Genomic DNA, 10,393 nt, shown 5'->3' with positions numbered 1-10,393 from the left:
TTGCAAGTTCTATGGCTCGCAGATACAACTTCAACTGCAGTTATTCCATATGAAGGCGTACGTACATAGTGACTACACCGGGACCGAATACCCCCCGGTGACGTCACACTCAAAGAACACCCGTCTCGGTAGGTATTGCAAGAGCGAACTCGGGGAAAATGGGTAGGGATAAATCGTTCAAATTCACTATTTTGAAAAAAGAAAATGGGGGGTCGAATCACCTCTTAGTGTTTAGGGGGTTGTAAGGTTGCTATTAATGTAAATATCTCAATATTTGGAATCGTCTTCTTAATTCAACTTTAAGTATTCGTTCGCTGGCGACACTAAACATATCGAACAATCGATAGAATGAAAGAAGTGTACTCAAGTGTCACTCTAAATGGTCCCTTTCTCAACTCGTCAATGGAAAGTATGTAAAGAAGAACTGGAACCTTTATTCTTAGGTAACACATGTCATTGAGAATGCTGTCTCTTATATTTGCTATAGACTCCATGGATCGTTTCAACACATCCCCTGCATTTTTGTCTGTTTATTGACACACGAATATACCACTCAACGTGAAATTATATACAGTTCATCCTTCAATTTTATCTTTGAAATTCCCCCTTGAAGGACTGTACATTGTTGAAAATAATGATCAACAATAGAAAAAACAACTCAACAGATTCACGTCAAGTTGAAATAACTATGGAGTTTAAAGAAGATGCACCAGCCAAATCCGTCAGATATCAAGAAAGAAATAAAAATCTCATGATTTCATTTGGGGTGAATTTTCTCGTTACAAAATCCCATCACATTGGCAATATTGGCACAGGTGAAAGTCTGCAACTTGGGTATGAAAAATAAAATCGGATCGTCAGAGTACGACCCGGTAACAGACTTATGTAGGGGAGGGGATGTGATGGGGGCAAGCAAGGGAGCATCTCCCATATCTCCTGAAAATTAAAAACCCCGCTTGCTTTATAGCATTCTATTAAATTCATGTCAAATTCATTACAATTATATATAAAAAAATCCTTGCAACAAGCTCGATCGATTCGGTCCCTGCACATTCTCTTGAGTATTTCTTCCTGTGGAGAACAGCCGCAAAGCTGAATTCAATATCTGAATCAGTGTCATAAAATGTTAGTGATTCCACTGTGTATTTCGAATTCCCTACACAAGATCAACATTCTCGAACCAATTTGGGATGGTTTCCTCAACAACTTATTCTCCTAATGAATATTTATCAAAAACACAACTGAACAATAACTCTCGGCTTAGTTGTAAACCTTTCAACTTTGACATTGATTTAAGGTCTACATATCAATCTGGATGTCCCTTGACATCGTCAATGTAATGTGCCAAAAAAAACTTCCTTGTAATCATAATGATTGTCATAATATAAACATACAAGATTCAAGTGAAAATAAACATATTTCGGCCTAAGTATCTATATCCCTTCCAGATAAGGGAAACGTGTGGACTATGTAACGGCCTGAGTCTGAAATCTATTATTAGATATTATATTTGAGACTGACTGAAATTAATGATGAAATAAAATCTTATATCAACACAGCAAGATGAATTCTGAGCGCTGTGAGAAAATATTCCTTGTCTGTAATCCCAATACTTCTCTTGAGTTTGTCAAACCATCAAAGCAAAGTAAGTTAACCCTAGCCACACCAGTGAAACCGACCCTACAGACCGATCAAATATATTACGGTATTTCCTATGGCATACCATCGGTTTATGTAACATTGCATTGCGTCTCAAATATATATGACAATTTTCAGGGACATATCCGTAAAGAACATTTTCTGCAAGCCCTGTATATATTGATATCATTTCGATATTTTTACTGATTTTACTCCATTTTGACCGAATTCACAATTTTTTTACAAGAAGCAGGGGATTCTCTACCGTCATTTTAGCGGAACCTTTGATGATTGTATGACTTGTTTTCTACAAATATTTTGACAGCGTGGAATCCGCAAATATTTTCAGGATTGCACCCTTTTGTCAATTTGAATTAAAAAAAAGATAAATGATGTGTGCTTGCATTTTGAGTTATGGTATTTTCTATCTATTATACAAAGAAATGACAATAAAAGACCAAACGTAAATGTAAGGAGTGCATGCATTCAGAGATGAAATAAATTATCATATGACCCGAATGAGTGAATAAACTACATTTGCAAGTCATGTTTCACATCAAATTCTTTTCAAAATTGATGACCAGGTGCGAAACGGGATCTCCTTATCACTGTTTATGGTTATCCAAGAGGGCTAATTGGATGGAGAAGGCTAAACTCTCCTTAGACCTTGCATATCCAGACGAAAGAAATTGAATTGAGGAATAAGATACTTATGGCTATTCAAAAATAAGATCATTGGGACTGACTATGCAAATCTTAAATTGACAACTTAATAAGTAGTACATGAAAAAATGGTAAGGACACCTCTGAAATTTGTCATGCCGTTGATTATTTCTCCTCGGCATCCATTCCTTCGGGACGGCATTCAAAATATAACAACACCGGATAGCAAAATGCGATTGTCTTTATCAGTGGTAATTGCCTAATTGGTGATTATTTGTTCCCTGCTTGATCAAAAAAACATGGATACATGCATGGCATGTAAGGATGCAACCAAGGAACTGAAGGCTCAAGGTCCTCTCATGGTTATGAGGATAAATGCATTACCAAATGACATCTTTTTCAGCTCACCACTTGGGAAGGCAACATGGGTCGCCGGAATCCGAAACCCACTCCTATACCGACCGAGCTGTCAGAGATATATCATTCTGATTTCTGAGAAAGGTTTTGATAAGTTTGAGGTCAGATGATTGTAAAAATTTTCATGCAATAAAAATTGTAACATCAGAGTAAAATTCTGATGAAGAGTCTCCCCCTCCTACCCGCATACACATTAAAACACTCACGATGATATCGAATAATGGTGATGTATGGACGACGGGTGAAATACTGTTTCAGATCCCGTGAACTGATTCCAATAACGGTTCATCGCTTCTTATTGGCTACAAGTTCACGTTCCAGTCGGGGTCAAAAGGTGAGAATTGCCTCGAATGAATCGAAGGGAGAAATGGTTCTATTTCACCCCCCAAACCACCATCAGCATCGTGCTATAAACTACATGGACAGTTCTAGAAAGGACGGGGGGGGGGGGGGAACTGCCCCTATGAAATTTTCAAGTGATGAAAAAAAGTATAATAGAGCAAAGGAGGGAGGGGTACGAAAAACAGAAGAAAACATTATGGACATGACGGAGGAGAAATTGATTGAAGACAGCCCTGATTGATGGTATAACTTCACAAAACACAAATTTCTTTTATTTCAAATAAATCTATCCACAGGTGATTGTGCCCTCTATCAAAGTACCAGGACACTGGCCCATACTGTGTATCGAGTTCAAAAAAATCAGTCAATAGTACAAAATATTTGATTTTCAAGAGAATGGCAAAACGGAGAAAAAATTATTTATTCTTTATGTATTTATCAATGTATTTATTTATTCATTTATTTATTTTTTTTTTTTTTTTATTCATTCATTCATTTATCTATTTATCTATTTATTTATTCATTCATTCATTCATTTACTTTTTATATTTTTGGGGGTCTTTTAGAATAAAACATCTCGCAGATAGGTGTGTTCATACTAACACATGATATTAGAAACATACGCTCTCAAAGAAGTGACAGGTGTGAACTCGTCCCCATTATACGGTATGTTAATGGTGCATTATTGTAAACAGTGGAGGTGATTAGCTGGCATACCTTACTGACCCGATCCAATTGATCATCTATCTTCATCAAATGACCCAGAAAGATATAACGAGTGCAGCAAGTTCAAAATGGTCTTTGTATTTACCATGGAATACAAAATGACAAAGCCCATGTGTTTATGGTACAAAGGGTCATTTTGTTGAATATTATACCCAGGAGGGAGATCCTATGTTCAGGAAAGGGATATGATGACGGGGGGGGGTAGGACTGAGGTAAATGAATGAAATAGAATAAAACAGATAATTGGAGAAAGAAATGCAGAAGAAGAGGAAAATATTGCACATAACTTAGATAAAAATGAAATAAAAGAATAACATGACAGAGAGAGAAAGAAAGAGATGGGAGAAAGAGAGACAGAGGGGTGAGAAATGAGAAAGATAGTGAGTGGGGGAGGGGAGAGAGAGAGAGGGGGGTAGAATGAGAAATATGAAGAGGGATACACACTTTGCTTCTTCAATGAGGAGATCTAATCAGGACAAAATTAAATGAAATATATATAATTAACATGCCATATCACGTTTTTACGGTCATAATTTTGTGGGAGATGTCATTCAGAAACAGATGTAGAAAAGTAGAAAGGGCATATAGCTCATCCAAGCAATTTATCTCTTTCTCGATTTATGTTGTCTAATGTAGAACAACTCCCAAAAGACAGGCCAAGGTAAACGACCCATGTATTTAAGCATCGAACGTTATTATAAACCTCTAACCTCGACGAATTCTTTCAAATATCATCATGAATCCAGCCAAAATGAATAAAAAAAACCGAATGAAGTTGATATATTGTAAAAGAAAAACATCTCATTGTTTGGCCAGGAGACGTTTAAAATACACATATTGCCTTCATAAAAGTAAATCGCAATGGCCAAGCAAACTTTGATTCAATAATTCAGGGTTAGTTCGAATCCCGAATTATTTCATAACTTTTAGATGTACGATTTTAAAGGGTTCTTTCCCATGAAAACGAACAAACAGATCTGCCATCAACATGTTTTGTCACAAAGGTGGGAAAATGCTCCCGTCAAAATACACCTTCTTTTAGTGAATAATGATCGATCAAGATATATTTGGCAATTAAGCTAATGATGCAATCAATACGCAATTTACCGGTTGGAATATCTGTTTGGATATAGCGCCAGGGCATTCATCGATTTTAATTTACAATACCTTAATTTACCACTTCATTGCCTATAAAAGAATTCAGATTCAAATTGACTCTATTGAGTTACCCTCCCCCCGTTCTTTTTTTTTACTCCAGATCCACATAACAACACAATATTTTTTTTATTGTTTTCAGTTTTTTCTTCGTTGTCGTTGTTATTAATCTTGTTGTGGTGGCGGTGGAAGTGGTGTTGATGGTTGCAGTCGCTGTAATGATTCTGTCTTGCTTTTTTCCGAATTGAATTCCCTTTTCCAAAAACATAACCCTAAAACCATTACGTTACTGGTTCTAACAAGTACCTTAAAACATCGGAGAGAAAAAAAGAGAGGAGGAAAAAAAAAGAAGAAAAGGGGAAAGGGAGGGGATCGAAATGCTGTCTTTTCTTATAATTTCATAAAGTGTAAATTCAAACTCACGCTTCGCGCGGAAGAGAATTATTGAACTTTCCCGGTGTTCCTCGTATCTTTTCTTTACACAGGGACTTTGTTGACGCAGATATTTCTCCTTAGCAAGTATAAAGTTTCAGCATGGACCCATGGACCTTATTAGGTCCATGGTTTCAGGTATAAACTGGAGTTAGGCAAGTGCTTCAAGTCGCCCTTCTCTTTTAATAAATTAATATAAATTTACTTCAATGTTTCCACACTATATTGGGAGCAGGTGAATTTCCATTCCCTTTATCACTATGATAATGACAAGGTTTATTTTCAAGTTTTTTACTGGTACAGATGCAGGCTTACATTCAAGCCACTGTCTTTCTCTTATATTATAAAATGTCAAAGCTTACACGCTTTGTGCGGGAGGACTAATAACATTCACTCCGGTTTCTTGATCACAAAGTCAACCGAATTTAATTCAATTGAGGCACGACAAAGCTTTCGCGCTTCGCGCAGGAGACTACCCCCAACTCACTCCATCTACCGCTTACACAGTCGATTCGCGTACTCAATACCAGCCACCCCCCCCCCCCAAAAAAAAAAAAAAAAAAAAATCCCGGATACATGAGTGGATATGTTACATGCACCATTATTTGTGATAGAAAGGGATTATGAGCTGGGGCATTGATGAAGATTGGAGAGAAGTCGTGCGAGGTTGAATTTGCCAAGTATCAGTACACCCTAGACAGTACGTACCCCCTCTCTCCCTGTCTAAACCCTTTAAATAAAATTTACTCTTATTTGTCACGGTCTTTTGTCTTTGTCCATTTTCTTCGTGTAAAAAAATATATATATCGTATTCTCTTTACACATTTTGGTCATGTATATTTTCTCCCTTCTTTATTCCCCGAACTCCTTTGAGTATTATTTTTATTCCCAATTCCTTTTTTAAACGTCTATATTTTACTGCTTACGTGAATGTCACATATATATGAACATGAATATCATTTTCATGCAGATATTCTAAAATACACCAATTTCGGTATATCTCCATGAACCAGTTTCAATTCCCACACATTCTAATTCTGGTGAGCATAGTGAGATGACCTTCAATATTAATTCAAGTATTCCCAAAGTCAGCTTTCATTACACAATGACGTCATGAATATCCAATCAAGTCACACGCTGTGAATACATATTATGTGCATGCGAATATGATAAAAAGAAGCAACATTGTATACTCGAATACGCATCTTTGATTTGTACGCCATGCATGCTGCTCTCTCTCTCAGAATGTCTCGCATTTTAAGGTCTATTAATTTTGAACGTCAGAAGCCTGGTGTTTAAAGTGTGACGATAAATATTGATAAGCGTACCTGAACCAACAAACCAAGGGTTTCTGCTATTTTTCGCACATTGAAGCAAATAAAAATGTAACAATGTTACACTTTGACGTTGCACACGCTTCTCTGGCCACATTGTATCGATTTGGACAAACATTTAAGAAGACAGATCGATTCTTAGACAGGAAGATGTTTTCTGAGAGCAAGATACCGTGAAATCGAGGAAAACTATACAGAACAAGGCTGAAAATAATGGCGTGTTTAGTAAACCGGCATTATGACACTCGAATTAATAACGTGCAAAGAAAAAAGAAAAGAACGCCTTTGATTCATGGTTTAACTAAACAACTTTCATTTTAGATTGGAAAAGAACTCATCACCCAATATAAGAAAACCATCTCCAAACTTGTTGCAAGTAATGGGTTTTGCCTCGCCTGCATAGCAGAGCGAAACTATGTAGGCGAAGCTTTTCCGGCGGCGTCAACATTTAAAATCTTAACCCAAGTTTTTAATTTTGATCAAAATCAAACTCACCTGCATATGACTAGATTGTAACACTATTATCGAACTGTATGAATATGATTGCACAATATTATGTGGAAAAAATTTGCATGACGGAAAATGACAGGAAAGCACCACTTTACTACCAGATGATACCAATCTTTTTTAAGTGGAAAAAATCTAATAGATTTAAATAACATACTACAAATTGAATTGGTTCATATTAGTTATTGGTTTTTTGCAAATAGATTGTTGGTAAACTATGATAAGACTTGTTACATGATCTTCAAAGCTAAAAAACAGAACAATGATGACGACTTTGTCAACATTTCTCTTAACGGTATCACTATTAAGAGAGTAACCAATACAAAATTTTTAGGAGTGACCATTGACTCCAACCTTTGCACATTGATAACTTATGTACCAAAATATCTCAAGCCATTGGCATTTTGAATAGACTAAAAAAAATCCTTCCATTAAATGTATGTGTTACTTTGTACCACACAATGATTTCACCGTATATAACTTATTGTATTACTGTATGGGGTAATTGTGCGAAATACCTTATCAATAGAATTTCCATTTTACAAAAAAGAGCAATTAGAGTAATCACAGATATAGTCATTATCTTGCTCATACTGATCCCTTTTTAATAAACTTAAAATTTTAAAAGTTCATGACTTGTACAATTTGCAAACGGCTTGTTTTGTGTTTTCAGCAATGAAGAAGCTCCTACCTCAAGTATTTAATGATTATTTTGTGTATAGATATTTTTAATAGGTATAATTGTCGTTACTCTTATGATCTGAATATCCCCTCATGGGGTTATCAATTTTCTAGAAGTACTATATGTTATAGTGGACCTGTTTTATGGAATTCTTTGCCCCAAGATATGAAGCAATGCCCAACCTTAAGTAATTTTAAGGGTCTTTCCTTTCTATTGCTATTAAATCCAATAACTGGTTTCTTTTTTGCAGTATACAAGGGATCAGCCTAGACAGGCCAATGGCTTATTGCTGATCCCCCACATCCACTGCTACTTATTCACTCCTATCTGTCCACTTTTTTACAATTGATTTATCGTGTTTTTTTTTCTTTGTTTCTATTGTGTATATTTTTATGAATATGTTTTTATATTGTATTTGTCATTTGAATGTTTTTATGAGAGATGTGAAATAAATGAAATCGAAATTGAAATTGAAAAAATTGAAATGTTTACAAGAAATTTAGTACATATTAAGGAATACTAAAAAACATGGCTCGATCACCACATGGTTAAATGTTCTGGGGCCCGTTTCTAAAAGAGTTGCAACTTTTAACTACCACGGTAACCTTAAGTTTGATTGGCTGCTGAGCTCTGCTGCCACATTAGTTGCCATAATGGCAAAGTTACAACAGTTGCAACCCTTTATGAAATGGGCCCCTGGTCCTGGCCTTGATGTTGTATTCCCGAATGGGTAGTAAGATACCTGAAGTGAACATTCAAGGCAAAAAAGGTAATATGGTGCAAAAAGTCACCAGCGCACCAGCTTGACTTCAGAGATATGACCCCCTTGAGATACCTAATCGCTAACGTCAGCTATTCAATTGTAAATCATAATTTAACCATTTTAATGCACAGCGATACAGTAAGGTTTACCAGGGTTATTCCCGATCAAGCGTTGAAAACGCAAGTCGATTTTTATTTCCAATCAAATAATTTCAATTGTTATTTTAGTGGATAAAACAATATCATGTTCACAGAAAGAGGTACATTTATCATTATAATTATCAATGATTTCATTAGTTATACGCTTTGACTTGAATTAATTCTGAAAAATGGAGGACAATTTAATTTACATGAGAAATAAACTACTGACTCGATACTAATCAATTCCAAATGGCGAGAAATGACTTTGATAATCATGACAATGCAACTTTCAATAATGTCGAGATTTTATGTTTGCATGAACACAGAAGAGACTGATGCTTTTAAAAGAAACCCGATTCGTGTGATTACAGCTCTTCAACATGTCCAACCAGATAGACTCGATGTCATCTCAACAATTGGAGGAGGAAAGGATATCGAAAAAAAAAAAGTTTTGGAAAGATCCTTGTCATGAGATTAGCATCGAGTACCTAGACACTTGTTAGGATTCGGTCTATCATTGCATTGTGAAGAGGATTTCATGATTAGTGATCATAGTGATAAGAATACATGAAGGAACTTTTATGATGAGATCTTGTAATTCACTGGCCCTTTCATATTTCCACGGTCCTGCAGCGTCCCATGAACCGAAACTACTAGGTCCATGATGATCTTTATGACGATCTATCCTACACACATCTTATTGGGTTTCTATAAGTAGGATAATACCATTTGTAATTTTAAGAGTCTTCTGGAGCATGATAAGTGCTGGCTTTTGGTCGGTTTGTCCATGGACCTATAAGAAATGGACGATTAACGCGAGCATTCTTTTGATGCAATCATAGGCCCCTGTTACATCTGAAAGTTTCCTACCCGAGACCCGACCGAGTCCACTTGCAACCTTGACTGGATTATTGGTGGATTAGCTTCGCGAACGGACCGAGTCCGAAATGTGGTCTGTTTACATCACAGCGTTCATTCCCTCCCCTATCGGTACGGTTTCGAGCGGTATCCGATTGCTGACACCAAAGGGCGCTCTCGATCTAGGCTCTGAATAATTTGCGCGCGCTAATTGAAGTTGTTTACATTTCGTTATTCTGGAAGCATGCTGATGATCCCAGCAGTCGTTGAAGATATGATCGACTTGAAAAGAATACGTTTAAAATGTTTCCTTCTTTTCACTCAATCAAAGACTTTATCTATCACAATTCACATGTCGTATGCCGCAAAACACTGGAAGAACGACGGGGCTGGGGAGGGGATAGCGCGCGCTATGACGTAATTTGACAGCTGGCGAACGGACCGAGATAGGTTCGAAAGCTTGTGTTGCGTTTACATCTACGAATCGGTGGACCGGGGCCAGCGGCGTAACAGGGGTCGGTGGCCAGGGGGGGCAAGAGCCAAAAATTTCCCGGTCATATCATTGAACAGGCAATGGCGTCATAAGGCAAAAATTTTGAGGGGGCGATATGGCGTATCGGGAAAATGTATATATATATAAGCGAGCGAGCGAAGCGAGCGAGCAAAACTTTTTTGACATCTTTATTGCAAAAAATCCAATTTTGTGATAGATTTTGACATAATGTTAAAAAGATGA

Source organism: Lytechinus pictus, chromosome 1 (assembly GCF_037042905.1).
Source record: "Lytechinus pictus isolate F3 Inbred chromosome 1, Lp3.0, whole genome shotgun sequence".
Taxonomy (NCBI): Eukaryota; Metazoa; Echinodermata; class Echinoidea; order Temnopleuroida; family Toxopneustidae; genus Lytechinus; species Lytechinus pictus.
Note: the sequence above shows the minus strand (reverse complement) of the source record.